This window comes from Macaca fascicularis, chromosome 18 (assembly GCF_037993035.2).
Source record: "Macaca fascicularis isolate 582-1 chromosome 18, T2T-MFA8v1.1".
NCBI classification, from domain to species: Eukaryota; Metazoa; Chordata; class Mammalia; order Primates; family Cercopithecidae; genus Macaca; species Macaca fascicularis.
Window position 1 is genome coordinate 18,215,393 of NC_088392.1, and position 17,366 is coordinate 18,232,758.

A 17,366-nucleotide genomic window follows, 5' to 3' on the forward strand; every position below is an offset into this window, starting at 1 on the left:
ATTGCGTGAGGCCAGGGGCTCAAGACCAGCCTGGATGATATGGTGAGACTCCATCTCTAAAAAAAAAATTTAAAAATCAGCTGGGGGTGGTGGTATGTGCCTGTGGTCCCAGCTCCTCAGGAGGAGGAGGAGGAGTATCACTTGAGCCCAGGAGGCTGAGATTGCAGTGAGCTGTGATCACGCCACTGCACTCCAGCCTGGGTGACAGAGCAAGACCCTGTCTCAAAAAAAAAAAAAAAGAAAAGAAATAAACTAAAACCTGGGTACTCATGGGAAGAGAGTAAGATTGGGCATGGGTCATTAAAAGACTATAATGAAACTAAATCAGAACATTTGTTTCATCAGTGTACCTACTGCTTATGATGACTGCATGAGTTTTACGGATAGAGCTTTGGTATGGAAAACCAAGCAGAAAAAATATAAACAAAAAGGAAGAGCCTCCTCTATGTAAAAAGGATACAAAATACAGTGACTTTCCCCAATTTTGGCAACGTTCTGCTAGTGTCACTAATATCACTATTAACCTGTAACTCTAAATGGATACCCAGCGGAAATCAAAACAAGACAAAAGGCATTGTTCTCCTTCTTAAAGGAAGAATCCATGTGGGGAAAAATCCCAGGCTTGTTGTTTAAATCATGTAATGAAAGGCATCGTATTAAACCCTTTACTGGTTTCTACATTGCATCCTGCTCTATGGCCTTGCTGATTTTTAACAACCACTTGTTTAAAGATAAAATCAGTATCTATTCAGGGCCTCATACAATTATACCTCTTTTGAGCATAATGTATTTCATCTACTTTATATCCAAAGGTGAAACTAAAACTATTTTATATTCTTACCTGAAAAAACCACTCGTGCAAGAATCAAGGTGTTGTTCTCTGAGTTTAGGATTTTTCCTGGCCGAAGTCCTGTTACTCTGGTTACCACAGGCTAAGCTTTTCATAGCCATTTGAGTTTGTGAACACACAGAGTAACCCGGATAAGACTCTGGGTACGAGTGTGGTGGGCTGGAGTGGGAACTGTGTCAGCACAGGGATAGACAGAAGTCAAGGAACTTCTGTGGGGAGCTGATGAGATCACCCAGAGTTTACACTGTCAGCATCTGACCTCAGAGTTGGTGGCCTGGGATCAGGGATGAGTCACAAATTAAGAATAGCATAGTGGAGGCCGGGCATGGTGGCTCATGCCTGTAATCCCAGCACTTTGGGAGGCTGAAGCGGGCAGATCACCTGAGGTCGGGAGTTTGAGACCAGCCTGACCAACATGGTGAAACCCTGTCTCTACTAAAAATACAAAAATTAGCCAGGCGTGGTGGCACATGCCTGTAATGCCAGCTACCCAGGAGGCTGAGGCAAGAGAATCGCTTGAAGCCGGGAGGCAGAGGTTGCGGTGAGCCAAGATTGCACCGTTGCACTCCAGCCTGGGTCATGGTGAGCCAAGATGGTGCCATTGCACTCCAGCCTGAGCAACAAAAGTGAAACTCAGTCTCAAAAAAAAAAAAAAAAAAAAAAAAAAGAATAGCACAGTGGAAAGAGATGCTCAGGTTTGGTGTAGCAGGGGCTCAATTTCAACAAAGGAAACTGTTTATATGAAAGGGAAAAATCCCTAAAACAATAAGAACCCATCGCCAACCTCAGCCTATCGATTGGAAACAACTGTTCACCAGATGGCTCAGCTTGATTGCCCAGAATGTGAGACAATTCCATGAAGGAAAACAAGCTGATTTCAAAAATTAGAAATAACTCAATTAACTAGGATTTCCTTTTAGTTTGGTTTGCTTTGCTTTACTTTAATTACTCCATAAGGTCCAATTTCTGTAATGTAAGAATCCTAAATGAGTCAAGTTGGATGCCAAGTTAAATACTAAGAAGACCTGGGGAGGATCCGGGTGCAGTGGCTCTTGCCTGTAATCACAGCACTTTGAGAGGCCAAACCAGGTGGATCATTTGACGTCAGGACTTTGAGGCTAGCCTGGCCAACGTGGCAAAACCTCATCTCTACTAAAAATACAAAAATTAGCCAGGCGTAGTGGCATGTGCCTGTAGTCCCAGCTACTCGGGAGGCTAAGGCAGGAGAATTGCTTGAAGCCAGGAGGCGGAGGTTGCACTGAGCCGAGATCGCATCATTGCACTCCAGCCTGGGTGACAGAACAAGACTCTGTCAAAAAAAAAAAAAAAAAAAGAAAGAAAGAAAGAAAAAAACAAAAACCTCAGAATGATGAGTGGGAAGAAAAGTGGGGTGGGCTAGTCTGTTGGATTAGTAGGCTTACAGGGAAAATCTCCTTGTTTTAAATTGCTAGTATTGCTGTTATTAAGTTGAGCAATAAATAATCTCTTCTAAATGTAAGCATTCCTTAGGGAAAAACAAACAAACATGCTAACCTTTCCTCTCGATCACGCTGTGGGGAAGCTTCACGGGTTCCTTAAGGAGACTATAATCAAACCACTTTTTTCTTGCTCCTCATAAGGTTTAACTAGGGGCAAAAGAGGACAAGAAAAATAATCAGAGCCATAATTGGTGGGTAGATGGAAACAGAGTCCTAGGGTTGGAAGCAATCTTGGAAATATGTTTTGCCCACCCCCTCAGCTCTTGGGCCACACCTAAACTCTTAAAGCCCTCAGGAATTTACTGTGCTGAGGACCGCCAAGGACAATGCCTAATCTGTCTTAGAAACTCATTCTAGTGTCTAAGAATACTTACTGGCAGGAAATTCAACTTTGTGAGTAAATTCGGGCTCCACTCCCATCCATTTCCTCTGGCTCTGATTTCGGGTGGAGATGGGCCGCAGCTGGACACACATCCAAGCACACCCAGCAAACACACGTGAAGGTTGTTACCAAAATAGCCCCCTCCCGTCCTCACCTCAGCTTTCTCTGCTCTGGGTTAAATGATCCCAGCCCCTGTATGGGTTAAATGATCCCAGAAATCTCTCCTGATCGGTTTCATTATCTGAACTTAGACCTACCTGTGCCTAATCTTCGACCAACAGTCTAGTAGGGGGTTCACCACTGGCTCTAGGGTGATCAGCTGTGCCAGCTTGCCAGAGGTTGCCCAGGTTGTGGAACTTTTAGTGCTAAAACCGGGAAAGTCCCAGGCAAACTGTGATGAGTTGGCCTAGCTGGTTCTCTCTGGGGAAAAAAATGCAACCACCGGAGGAATGGTCTTCACTGCTAAAATGGAATGTTTTAATTAATGAAGGACATGTCATGAATGTGGAGACAGAACCATCTGAAAAGCTGCTGTGGTTTGAAGGTTCCTCCAAAACTCATGTTGAGATATAAGGGCCATCGTAACAGTATTAAGAGGTGGAGCCTCTAGAGAGGTGATTAGATCATGAGAGCTCTGCCCTCATGAGTGGATTAATGCCATTATTGAGGGAATGGTTAGTTATCACCTGAGTTGGTTCCTGATTAAAAGGATGAGTTTGGCTGGGTCCAGTGGCTCACGCCTATAATCCCAGCACTTTGTGAGGCCAAGGCAGGAGGATCACTTGAGGTCAGGAGTTCAAGACCAGCCTGGCAAACATGGTGAAACCCCGCCTCTACTAAAAATACAAAAATTAGCCGCATGTGGTGGCGGGCATCTATAATCCCAGCTACTTTGGAGGCTGAGGCAGGAGAATTGCTCAAATCTGGGAAGTGGAGGTTGCAGTGAGCCAAGATTGTGCCACTGCACTCCAGCCTGGGCAACAGAATGAGACTCCATCTCAAAAAAAAAAAAAAAAAAAGAATGAGTTTGGCCCAATTTGATCTCTCTGTCTTGGGTGCTCACTTGTTTTTCTGCCATGTGATGATGCAGCAAGAAGGCCCTTGCTAGATGCCAGTGCCATGCTTTTGGACTTCCCAGCCTCCAGAAATGTGAGAATAAATTTCATTTATTTATAATTTACCCAATCTCCAGTATTTTGTTTTACTAAAAACAAGTAACAGAAAACAGACTAGGAAAGGGCCACGTTTGTTGTCCTATCTCAGCACAAACCCCTGTCTGGAGGGGACGAACACGATGTCTGCTTCACTGCACGCAGCCTGTACCTGTCCCCCACCACTGTCGCCTGGGTGCATGGGCAGCCCTGGGGATGTAACACTTATGGCTCAAAACAATAATCAGGTGCAAAACCAGAAACAAATCTAAAGTGTGTGAGGGGGAGGAGAAACAGGACATGAAAAGAGTGGGGGGGAATGCCACAAACAAGAGAAAATAGCCTAACAGGCTGAAGCAAAAGCAAGAGGGAGAATACAGTTAGAAACATACCCAGTGAGAGGAAGAAATTGGTGAAGGAACAAAAAACATGAGAAGGAAGAATATGAGAGGCACGAAGAAAAGTCTGTGATGGTAAGAGAAGTAGAAGATACACCTGCCATGCTCGCGCCCTTGGACCACCAGGCAGAATCACTGAGCCATTGCCCAGCCCACCCCTCTGTATTTTCTCACATCCTTTCAAATGGTTTCAGGACCCTTGGATTTCATGGTCCAGGAAGGAAAAAGTAAAGACTAATATAAAGCTGCAAAGAACATGAAACTTAAAAATATCTTCTCCTATGATCATTACTTCTAAAAGCAAAGGACATTGTACATCCTCAGAGGAAAGAGCATTACTTCCCAAGAAAGAAGACTGTCCGTGGCCACTAAATGCCACCCTGCACACACAACATTCTCCTCACTTCTCCCGTTTGTCAAGGAATGCTGAAAACTTTGTCACAGACTGGTGCCAGGTCTTACCCTAGCATTTGAGAGGCACTGCTTTAGGGAACCTGAGAGTTTAGCCACACAGTTCTGTAGAGAAATGGTGGCAAGCTAACATATGTCGAGCACTGACCATTGCCTGCCCCTGTACACAGTCATTATCTCCTAAAATCACCTCAATAACCCAGTTCTAATTAGTCCTCCTATTTCAAATAAGGAAATTGAGGCTCAGAGATGTTGAGAATCACACCCATAGTCGAGTGGTAGAGGAAGGTTTTAATCCAAGTCACTTGACTTCAGGGCCAACCTTTTTTTTATTTTTATTTTTTATTTTTTTGAAAAAAGTCTCACTCTGTCACCCAGGCTGGAGTTCAGTGGCAAGATCTCGGCTCCCTGCAACCTCCAACTCCCAGGTTCAAGCAATTCTCGTGCCTCAGCCTCCCAAGTAGCTGGAATTACAGATGTGCACTACCACACCTGGCTGATTTTTGTATTATTTATAGAGACGGGGTTTCAGCATGTTGGCCAGGCTTTTCTCAAACTTCTCGCCTCCAGTGATCCGCGTGCCTCAGCCTCCCTAAGTGCTGGGATTACAGGTGTGAGCCACCATGCCTGGCCTCCAAACTTTTTTAAATTAAAATTTTTGGAGACAAGATTTTGCTCTGTTGCACAGGCTGGAGTGCAGTGGCATGATCACAGCTCTAAATCCTGGGCTCAAGCAATCCTCACCTCAGCCTCCTGAGTAGTTAGGACTATAGGCCTGTGCCACCATGCCCAGGTAATTTTTTTAATTTGTAGAGGCAGGGTCTTACTATGTTGCCCAGGCTGGCCTCGAACTCCTGGCTTCAACCGATTCTCCCCATTCAGCCTCCTAAAGTGCTGGGATTACGGGTGTGAGCCATCACATCAGGCCCAAGCAAACATTTTAAACCACGATGCTGCACATTACAAAGCTGCTTCTTCACAGGAGCCTCCTGGAGTTTCTGAACAGACTGAAAGGATTTCATAAACTCTACATCCGTTTTTTGTTTGTTTGTTTGTTTGTTTGTTTGAGACACGGTCTCATTCTGTTGCCCAGGCTGTAATGTGGTGGTGTGATCATAGCTCGCTGCAGCCTTGACTTCCTCGGGCTCCGGTGCTTCTCCCATCTGAGTAGCTGGGTCTGCAGGCACATGCCAGCATGCCTGACTAACTTTTGTATTTTTTGTAGAGATGGAGTTTTGTCATGCTGCCCAGGCTGGTCTCAAACTCCTGGTCTCAAGCACTCCTCCCGGCCTGGCCTCCCAGAGTGCTGGGATTACAGGTGTGAGCCAACTCGCCCCGCCTCTACATCAGTTTTGGGTGTGCCGCCTACTGAAAAAATGCGAGCATCTGACTAAGACAATCTTTCCTGAATCAGAAACGCTTAAGAGATTTAAACCCCGTGATGGCTGTGTCTCTTCTGGCCTCGTCCCCAGCTGGGTTCACTGCTGGGTCTGACGCCTCTGTCCTGGCACTGTGTCAGCTCCCCACTTTATATCCAGGGTGGGGGCCTGTTCTCTCAAGCTGCTATTCCTATCTGTGTTTGTTCAGAGGCTTCCTTCCTGGCTCTCTTTTTACTTTAAGATCTTCCCTTTTCAGCAACCTTTGCCTTGATGTCTAATTCCAATTGTAACTTAAAATCAGAACCACAGAAAGATATGATCAGGTAGAAGTTGATTTCTTTTCTTTCTTTTTTTTTTTTTTTTTTTGAGACAGAGTTTTGCTCTTGTTGCCCAGGCTGGAGTGCAATGGCACGATCTTGGCTCACTGCAACCTCCACCTCCCGAGTTCAAGCGATTCTCCTGCCTCAGTCTCCCAAGTAATTGGGATTACAGGGATGTGCCACCACGCCCGGCTAATTTTGTGTTTTTAGTAGAGATAAGGTTTCTCCATGTTGGTCAGGCTGGACTCAAACTCCCGACCTCAGGTGATCTGCCTGCCCCAGCCTCCCGAAGTGCAGGGATTACAGGCGTGAGCCACTGTGCCCGGCGTAGAAGTTGATTTCTTATATTTCTTTACTAGAGACTTGGTTCTCGTAGGACAAATCTGTGGAAAAAAGTTGAAGCCTCTGAAATCATTCACAGAGGATTAAGTGACTGGTCAACGAGACGTTGGTCTTTCCTCCTCCTGAAACCAAGGTCTTCTCAGTGTATTAATATTGTATCTATTCACCACTTGCTAATTCTGTTTTACTAGAAATCTAATAGTGAGAGAAGCTTCCACTTATGACTCTTTTATAAGCTTGAGGGGCACAGAGTCCCTATTCGTTTAATGTGCTGTTGTGTGGATGTGAACATCAGAATCATGGTTAGAAGGGAATTTAAAATGTTCCCCCAGCATCATTCCAGACAGATGAGAAGGGCATCCTTTAAAAATTCTCCAGAGAAGAATCTTCCACAGTCAACTATTTTAGCTCATCCCAGTGTTTAATAATCCTTATTGCCAAGACATTTTTTTTCCTTTAATGCAATCCTTTCTGCTGTAGTTTAAATCCATTTCTTACAGGCACTGTTAGTGGAGCTGAAGACACCATCATCCTTGCTAGTTTTTAATGCAGACCCTCTTATCTGCAGAAGAAAATTCTTTAATCTTTTCCCACTTCCCAACCTTTAGAAATGAACCTTTCAGCCAGGTTGTGAACCTTTGGCTCACAACTGTTATCCCAGCACTTTGGGAGGCCAAGGTGGGTGGATCACCTGAGGTCAGGAGTTTGAGACCAGCCTGGTCAATATGGTGAAACCCTGCCTCTACTAAAAATACAAAAAAAAAAAAAAAAATTAGCTGGGTGTGGTGGCAGGCAGCTGCAATCCCAGCTACTCGGGAGGCTGAGGCAGGAGAATTGCTTGAACCTGGCAGGTGGAGGTTGCAGTGTGCCAAGATCGCGCCACTGCATTCCAGCCTGGGTGACAAGAGCAAAACTCCAACTCAAACAAAAACAAAAGCAAAAACAACTAACCTTTCCATCCTCTTTTTTACGGCCCAAGAATTTAGAAAGGACATCAAATATATCTGGGTTAGTAATTCTCAGATCAGGTGCTTCAGAATCACCTGAGAATCGATGCAATGAGCAAGTCGCCCTCCCCAGGTATGCCCCAGCTGAATCTTTGTGGGTGCCACTCCAGAATGGATTTTAACAATCCCAGGTGATCCTGATATTGATGTTGTTTAGACAGGCATCTGGGAACCCTTGACCCAGTCTAGTTTGTTCTTAGATTTGCTTATGACCTGCAAACCGACTACTTCCCACAATAGCCCACTCACTACATCCCTAAGAACAGCTTGCTCATGGCCACAGCCCTTCCAACAGAAGAAACGGATTCCTCTTACTAAGCCAAAATTTGCCTCCTTGAAGTTTCTTTTTCTTTTTCTTTTTTGAGATGGAGTCTCACTCTGTCACCAAGGCTGGAGTGCAGTGATGTGATCTTGGCTCACTGCAACCTCTACCTCCCGGGTTCAAGCGATTCTTCTGCCTCAGCCTCCCAAGTAGCTGGGATTACAGGCACGCACCTCCATGCCCGGCTAATTTTTGTATTTTAGTAGAGATGGGGTTTCACCATGTTGGCCAGGCTGGTCTTGAACTCCTGACCTCATGTGATCTGCCTGCCTCGGCTTCCCAAAGTGCTGGGATTGCAGGAGTGAGCTACTGTGCGGCCCCTTCCTTGAAGTTTCTATCATTTATATTAGATGTGGCCTCCAGTACCAGAGTATTTCTAATTCTCTTCATTAATTTTTCCAACCCCAAGAATATACAAATCACATTTTTAGGCCAATATGGAAAAAAAAAAAATAGGCCAGGTTTGATGGCTCACGCCTGTAATCCCAGCACTTTGGGAGACTGAGGCAGAAGGATTACTTGAGCCCAGGAATTGGAGATCAGCCAGGCATGGTGGTGCACGCCTGCAGTCCCAGCTACTCGAGGCTGACGTGGGAGGATCACTTGAGCCTGGGAAATCAAGACTGCAGTGAGCCATGATTGCGCTACGGCACTCCAACCTGGGCAACAGAGCCAGCCCTGGTCACATACATGGTGAAACTTCCCATCCGTTGTCCAAATGCTCTTGCTTACCATCAGTATATCAATGAAAAGAGTTGTCAAAGATCTAACTCAGTGGTTCTCAAACTTGAGTATGAATCAGAACCACCCAAAGGGCTTGCTGAAACGCAGATTGCTGGGTTCCACCCCCAGAGTATCTGATTCAGTAGGTCAGGGTGGGGACTGAGGTTTGGTTTTCTAATTAGTACCCAGGTGATGCCGTGGCTGGTGGTCCACAGACCACACTTTGAGAACCACTGGGCTAATGAATGCATGCTTAGGGCAGCATTTATCAGCCTATGGAAAGAGTACCTGCTGTATCAGAATCCGGGCAGGGGGGATCTTTAAAAATAACACATTTTTATAGGGCTTAGGAATCTGGAATTACAGCAAACATTGCAGGTAAATCCTCTTACGGAAATTTGAGAACCCCTTGAATATGGTTTTCATAGTTTAAAGAGATTTGGATAGGCCAGCGGTTCTCAAAGTGTGGTATCTGAATGACAACATCAGCATCACCTGGGAACTTGTTAGAAAGGCAAATGTATCTTTTCTGAACTATTTTATGTGAAAAAAAAAAAAAGGAAAGAAAGAAAGAAAAAAGAAATGCAATCCATGTTTTCACAAGCCCTCTCAGTATTGTGAGGCATGCTGACCTTTGGGAGCCACCGGCACAGGCGAAGCTCAGAGAAGTGCCATCCCCTCATTATTTCCCCTGCATCTGCTTCTTCCTAGTTTGGTTTTGTATTTTTCACTAGAGAACATGTTAATTTATCTTTTGCCATTTCCTAAACTTTGAGGAGCTGCTATGCTAGCTGGGGAAGCCGGCTTCCCTACAGAAAGGTTCTGAGTTTGCAGGAACCATACCTGATTTTTTGTTGTTTTTTTTTTTTTCCTAACTCTGGTAAAATATCCGTAACATAAAAGCTACCACTTTAACCATGTCAAGTGTACAGTTATGTGGCACTAAGTACATTCATTTCCTCGTGCAACTATCTCCACTATGCATTATCTTCCCAAACTGAAACTGTGTAGCCATTCAACAGTAACTCCCTATTGAGTGCTGTGTGCTAACGGCATTCACGTGGTTGTGCAAACCATCTCCAGAATTCTTAGCGTCTTGTAAACCTGCAACTCTGTGCCCGTTAAACCAGTCCCCTTTCCCTCTTCTCCCAGCCCCTGGCAACCCCCATTCTGCTTTCTATCACTATATATTATAAATTCACCACTTTGGATGCCTCATAGAAGTGGAATCATGCAGTATTTGTCCTTTTATTTAACTTAGCATAATGTCTTTAAGGTTCATCCATGTTATCGCATGTGGGAGATTTCCCTTTCTTTGTAAAAATTTTAATTGTATTTCTATACTTTAGAATTCCCTTCTTTGTAAAGGCTGACTCACACTCTACTGTATGTATGGACCACATTTTCTTTATCCGTTCATCCATCCATGGCATTGGCTTGTTTCTACCTTTTGACTACGGTGAATAATGCTGTTATGAACATGTGTGTACAAATACCTGAGGCTTCTTCGCAGCTTTCCTGGCTGAGTCCACTGAGATTCCTTAGACACTGCCCCATCTCTTACCTGAGCCAAATATGAGGAAGATAAGAAATTGATTAATAATCTGGTAAAGTTTAGAATTAAGTCACAGCTAGGCACATTGGCCCATGCCTGTAGTTCCAGCCTGGGAGAGGCTGAGGCAAGAGGATAGTGCATGCTTATAATCCCAGCTACTCAGGAGGCTGAGGTGGGAGGGCCTTCAGGAGCCCAGGAGTTTGAGGCTGCAAACCTCAAACTTTTACAGGGCTTTGGGGAGGAAGTGCTGCACTCCAGCCTGGACGACAGAGTGAGACCCTACCTCTAAAAAATAATGAAAATTTTAAAAATGAGAATTAAGTTACTAGTTCAGGTGTGGGTTCTGGACTGTAGATAAATGGTAAGTTTTTATATCACCCCCAACTCTTCCTCCTGCAAACTCCCTCCTCAAAGTATATTGCACAGGAGGAGATGCATGCATGTATCATACAGTGCCAGGCTCCCAGCCCCTGGGACTCCGGCCAGCCAAGAGAAGAGCCTGGTCTATGCATTGAATAACTGAACCATAATTGGAGCCCAGGATCCCTTAGTGAAGACTGGGGGTTCCCAGAACATCTCTACCCGCTCGCCCAGTGTCCAGAACTGAGCTCCACTAGCCCTTGCTGCTTACTCTGATGGTCCAAGCCGGTGCTCTCAGCATGAAGCCCTTCCTGCTGTCCCAAGGCCCAGCCTTTCAGAGTCATTCCTGACCCCTTTCCTGATGGTGCTGCCTTGCTTTTCCTGATCCTGATGGCCAGCTGAGGTTTTGCCATATAGAGACTTCCGGGGGACACTCTGGACTTCAGTTCATATTCCATGCCTCCATCCTTCAATAGCAGCAGCGCTCCTGCCTCGCCTGTCTTTGGCCTCTGGGAGCCGCGCTCAGAATTAGCACTGAGAGACCCCGGCCCGCGTCACTCTGCTGTGCATCGCGTCTGGAGCTCAGGCTGTGCAGGAAGTTGGGAAGAGGACAGAACACATACTCACTGGTTGATCTGCAGCTTCGTGGCCTTCGTGCCGGCAAGCCACAGCTGTCCAAGCAGCCCTGCGGGGCGGCAGAGGAAACTGTGAGATGTAAAGTCTTCTAGACTCAGAAGGCGCTGGGTTGGGGCCAGATGTGAGTCAAGAGATGCGGAAGATGTTTCATATTCCCCTTGATTCGCACCAGCTGTCCTGGGAACCCACAAATGGGACTGAGGATGGATGTTTATTTTCCAAAGGACACTTTCCTCATTTATCTTGAATTTGTCATTTAAATTCTTTGGAGGAGAATTAAAAATCCTACTGGATAATGAAAGACAATTCCTGCCAAGTGAAACTTACCATTCTAGAAATGATTAGCCATCCCCTTCACCCTCACCTAACCATCTAGATGTTTTGGTCCAGTCGCCAAAGCTTGGATTTGAGCTCTAGGTTGAGGATGCTATGGTCTCCTTGCATATTGAAGACTGTGCCAGTTCAGCAAGACTGACTCCCATCAGTCTTTCAGGCTCCTGTCACAGTAGGAGGAGGAATCTGGAAGACAATGTTAGGTGCTGGGATCTCTGTTGAAGTCAGTGGAGAGTTTAGAATCAAAGAATTTACCAGAATTATTCTTCTGATACTCTAGAGGATTTGCTGTATGGATATGCAATTCTAGTGTGTCATTTATAAAAACATGTTTAGTATTTTCATCTTTATAATATTTATTGAGAGCTATGCATATATAGCACTGTGATGAAACTCTTTATATAACTGACACCCCTGGTTAATATCTTTCATTGGCCATGTGAGCTTCAATTTGTATACTGTGTGAAAGCAGTGAAATTTTTGACTTTCAAATACCATTCTTCAGTTGTCAGCAGGACAATAAAGTATTCAGAATTAGTTTGGTAGGCAGTGCTTACTGGGCATATTATTGCCTTTTGCTTCTCTGTTGCTACATATAACACATTAAAGAAAATTATATTTTTGGAACCCATTTTCACACACACACACACACACACAGAGCCTGGAAGAGAGAAAAGAGATGGAGCTATTTTAGGATCTGTATTTTCAAAGAATAGCAACTCTCTAAGTGACAAGAGAGCAAGTAGAACCAACTTTATAATTAAAGGATGGTGTAGGTTGTAGAAAAGGGATGATACAGGTTTGGAATGATGAATAAGACAGTCCTTACTCTTAATAAGCTTGCGTTCTAGTGGAGTGTGGGAGACCAACATATCAAAATAGTAGTGACCACATGTCCCCAGTCCAAATTTGGGATATGTGGTCTCAAAAGAATGGGTGCACTTTCTGGGGACAGCTGGACCACCTGTTTGAAAAGCTAGCAGATTTAGGACATGTAGTTGCTGTACTTAGAAGACGGGGTAAGAAAAGCTGTTCAGGAGGCATGTGTAGTTGCTACGCAGCTTTTGGGAGGAAGGGCTCGCAACATCACACTCTCCTTCAGGCTCCACGATGCAGCTAGTTCAGCGCCTACTTCTGGACCGTCTACCCTTTGCAGATACTAAACTAATAGTTGTTGTGCCATGCTCCAGAGCAGCTCCACACTTTCCTTTAAACCAGTCCCATGCGTGTGTGAGCTGGCCGTCTGGGCTTGGGTCTTGAAGAAACTTCCCTCTTGGGTTCATACATGTGTGTGCAAGGACGCTGTCGGGGTGAAGAGGCTCCGACACTTTAGGGTGGCATCAGGGGCACAGGCTCTCCCCTAAATTCAACTTCAGAAATACAGATTTAAAACAATTCTTTTGAGAAGTATTGCATATCTATAAACTAAAAAAAAGGAGAAGAAAAAGAAAAGAAAGAAAAAAATCCATTTGGCATGAAGGGGACTGGATATTCATCTATTGCTAGTGGTACTAACAATAGGTGTATTCTATTTTTTTTTTTTTTTTTTTTTTTGAGACAGAGTCTCACTCTATTGCCCAGGCTGGAGTGTAGTGGTGCGCTCTTGGCTCACTGCAACCTCCAACCCTTGGGTTCAAGCAATTCTCCTGCCTCAGCCTCCTGAGTAGCTGGGATTACAGGCATGTGCCACCATGCCTGGCTAATTTTGTATTTTTAGTAGAGACAGGGTTTCATCATGTTGGCCAGGCTGGTCTTGAACTCCTGATCTTAGGTGATCCACCCGCCTCAGCCTCCCAAAGTGCCGGGATTATAGGCATGAGCCACCATGCCTGGCTTGTGTATTCTTATAGAAAAGGAATCTGGCACTACGTGAGAGGGTATCAAACACTTTAGACCCTTTGATCCAATAGTTCAACTTGGGAAAACATACCTCAAAATGAAAACATAAAACATTGATTTTCTCTTCTACAAAAAAATCAATTATAGCACTGTAAAATGAACAATGGGAAACAACCAATACTCCACAATGCAAAAACATTAATTAATAAAATCTTTTTAGCCCCTAGATATTGTGAGAGTACACCAGTAAATGAGAATGTGTAAATGAAATATTTAGTGAAGAAAAGTAGAACATGAAGTTATATGTACATACTGATTACAGCTTTGTAAGCCAATGGACATACCAATATATATCTGAAGAGACTTTTTAGGAAAGGAATCACTGTTTAGTGTTTATGAGATTTTTCTGTAAGTTGTTGGCATTGATATTTTTTTTAGGAAGGGTGAGTGAGTATGGCAGGGGTGTTAGTTGAACTATTGAGGTTTGAATCTCACTGAGTTTTTTGTTGGTTTATGTTATTGAGAGGCATGGTGCAAGTAATTTGTGACTAAGAGTGAAAGGATAATATTTTAATATTTTAATAAACTACAGGTGATTCAACGTTGTCTCTACAATGCAGTCACTACCACACGCTTGCATTTTGAGATGCTTTCTTTAGTGGCGGCAGAAGGGACAGAGCCCCTTGCCACCTTGTAGTTATTATTGGCTCCTGGTCCTGCGAGTGTGAATGTCAGCTGCCATTCACATGAGGGAAGTTGGAACTGACGAACTGTCGTGATGTGTATGACAGTCTTGTTCCCTAATCATTCATACCATGCCACCTGATCTCTTCAGTCTCAGAAATAATTACATTTCCTCTTTCCATCTCATGCGAAAGCCTGCCCACTGGAGTAGGCAGAAGAGTAGGTCCTTCCTACTCTTCTCAGTAGGAAGGCTTCTCAGCTAAGAGGAGAGGAAGGCTTCTCAGCTAAGATCCCCAAAGGAGCGGTGCCCAGGTGTTCTCTGCAGCTTCCCCGTCTCAACGACCTCCTAGTTCTGACATCCAGTAAACGCTTTCCTTGAGCTCTCTGCAGCATTGCATGCTGGGACAACTGGTCTCCTTGAAACTTTCCTTGGGGTTATGCCCGACTCTAGCACTTAGGAGAAGCTTGTACAGATCAGGCAGAAAATGGCTTCCCCTCCGTGGAAGGCCGGCGCTTCTGTACTCCCTCGGGGCCACCCTGATCCCATGCAGAGAACAGAGTAGAGAGGCAGGGCTCAACCCCCCGTGGGGCTGCTTCCCTGCCAGTCTGCCTGGCATCCTAACTCCATAAGGTGGCAGCAGGGAAGGAGACTTCTGACAGCAAGAAACCTGCAGAAACAGCCAGACCCAGCCAGACCCAGACCCAGAATTGAGAGTGGGTCTAGGAACCACTCCTCTGTGCACATAAGCTGCAGCCAGGCCATTCGGAAGGAAGTGAGGACATTTCCCCCTGGAATCGCCTAGCTTATGTCAGCTCTGTGTGACATGGATGGAAATACATCCCACTTGCCTTGCTAGCGAAACTCCCCACCCCTGCAGAGTCAGCTGCGGGAACGGAGGCAGCCAGGATGGTGACGCAGGATGGAGGGCGGCCTCCCCCACTCCACGGAGGGCCACAGGAGCCAGCGGGCAGCAGATCTTTAGCCTGTAAAGGAGAAAGCAGCCAACCCGAGCCAGGTTGGGGCTCCCCAGCAACACCCTGGCTCGTGGTTCTGTCCCGCAGTCAGAGGCTGGTCCCTGACTTCCCTGGTTTTGTGTGATAACCTAAGTATGAACAGGCAGGCCCTGACTGCTATGGACAGGGACACAGGGAGACCCTGGCTGTCCTGCCCAAGTCCTGTGGCTGGTGGTGGCAGAGAAGCTGCTGACCCACAGATTCCCCTGTTACAGCCCCTGGAGGGGTGGCCGCTCGCACTCTTGTGTGCAACTCTCCCCGAAGGCTTGTCTGTTTTCAATGAGAGACTCATTTCTGGGTTTCCCGTCTTAATCCTTCACCTGCAGGAATGCACTGGTCAGCTTTTCCCACGAAGCCTAAGTCTCCATGGCTTTAGAGTTGGACGTCCTGGTGGTGGTCTCAAGGCACACCCAGGGCAGGAGACTGAGAAGGGGAGGTGGAGAGGGGTGTGTGTGCAGGCTCTGGTGGGGCGTAGGGTTCAGGACACAGCCTGACCCGATCCTGTCGCCAGGGCAGGAATGTGAGCCCTGGCAGAGGCAGGCCCAGTGGGTCTTGAGGGGAACAACACCTGAGCCCCTCACAGGCCACTAATGGGCTCCTTGGAACTGAAGAAAGAGTAAGAAAGTCACTTCTCCCACGTGTGAACGTGCATGGCCAGCAGCCTCAGAGCAGGCGCTGGCGAGTGGCTTTCCTGCTCCCCTTCACCTGCTGATGGGAGCCTTTCCCAGCTGCTGGAGCAGGGAATCGGCTGCAGGTGGGTCCTGTCTGCAGACTGCAGGGACGGCGGTGGAGGGACTGGGCTCCCTACACTAAGGCAGCGGCTGCCCCCGTGACACTGACCAGTGAAAAAGGCTAGAGAATCCCCAGGTCTCAGGGCAGAGCCTGACTTGGGCAATTAGCCCATCCCCCCACACAGCCGGTTTCCACCTCCTCATTTTCTGTCTTTCTCTGCCTGTGACTTCTCTCCCCCGCATTCACGGCCTTATACCACCTTTCTAGGTCCTCTCCTGTTCTTTCTTTTTCGCTCCATGACCCTTTGCTCTTTCTCCCTCCTCCTCTTCTCTGATGCCGTCAGCTCCTGGTTCTAACTAAATAGAATGTGCTGCTTGTAGCCTAATGATATCCAGCCCCAGGGATTTGACAAAACACAAAACAGAAACAAACACCAGCCCGCCCAATCCCAAATCCCACCATCTCCACCCCACAGCTGTGCTCACGGACTACCACGGCGGCGAACAGCTGCCTCCGATCTGCTGTCGCTCCCTCTTTTCCAAATGACATCTTCCAATATCAAAGACACTGCCAGCTGTCAAAATAAGGCTTCATATTTTCACATATAGGACAATTACTGCTGAAAACAGATTATGCAAACATGCAAACAAGTGAAGTGGAGGAAGGGGAGGCTGACGGGTTGCTTCCTCCAAGTTCATCCTTTTTACAGAAGCAGGGACTGAAATGACCTCCACGTCCTTAGAATAGCAACTGACAAGCACATCCTCCCAGTCATAAAGCTTGCATCAAAGGAAACTAGGAAAAGGGATAAGAGTTTGATCTCTGGAGGAGAAAGACAGGGGAGGATGCAAAGTGCTTGAGACAAAGAGAAGGCAAAGCCTGGGAGTTAATTATTCGTTCTGCACCCCCCCGCCCCCCCAACCCCAACATAACGATGCGTAATGAGCATGGAAGACAGCAAAGTGAATTTCTAACAAAGAAAATGAGGCAGCAAAGACAGGGCAACCCAGGGAAACTGGAGGAACAAGTAGGGTGACCTTCCTCTGCCTTTCTTAACGTTGTCCTCCCTTCCTTGAGAAATATCACGAATGTACCCATCTCCCTGCTAAAATGACAAACAGCTGTTAACATCAAACTAAAGGCCGGGAATAGCACTGGAAGTTAGGGAATGAAAGTTCTTAGTCTTGCCCTGTAATCCTGAACAGATAACTAAATGTTCTGTCTCTGTTTCCCCATTTATGAGGTGGAATCCTAAAACCAGACCCCAGGATTGTGTTGAAGATCAAATGACATCATGGTTGGGAACACAGTGTGTGTCCCTCAAGGAGCCCTCCATGGGGGCAAGTGGTACTGTGTATGAAAATGCCAACCCATTGGCAGCTTGCTGAAGTGACTGTGTTTATTTTTAAATGCCATTGAATTTCATATAACATAATGATAGTCTGCAGTG

At 46.0% G+C, this 17,366-nt stretch overlaps 1 long non-coding RNA gene across 1 annotated transcript; it reads right to left on the reverse strand.

Moving 5' to 3' along the window:
- Positions 1-1,969: 1,969 nt before the first annotated feature.
- On the reverse strand, positions 1,970-16,629 carry LOC135968217 (uncharacterized). Its single transcript, XR_010582810.1, has 3 exons — positions 10,950-16,629; positions 10,260-10,327; positions 1,970-2,475 (listed from the first exon to the last, which is right to left on the reverse strand). It is a non-coding gene; the product is annotated as an uncharacterized lncRNA (long non-coding RNA).
- Between the last annotated feature and the right edge of the window lie 737 nt (positions 16,630-17,366).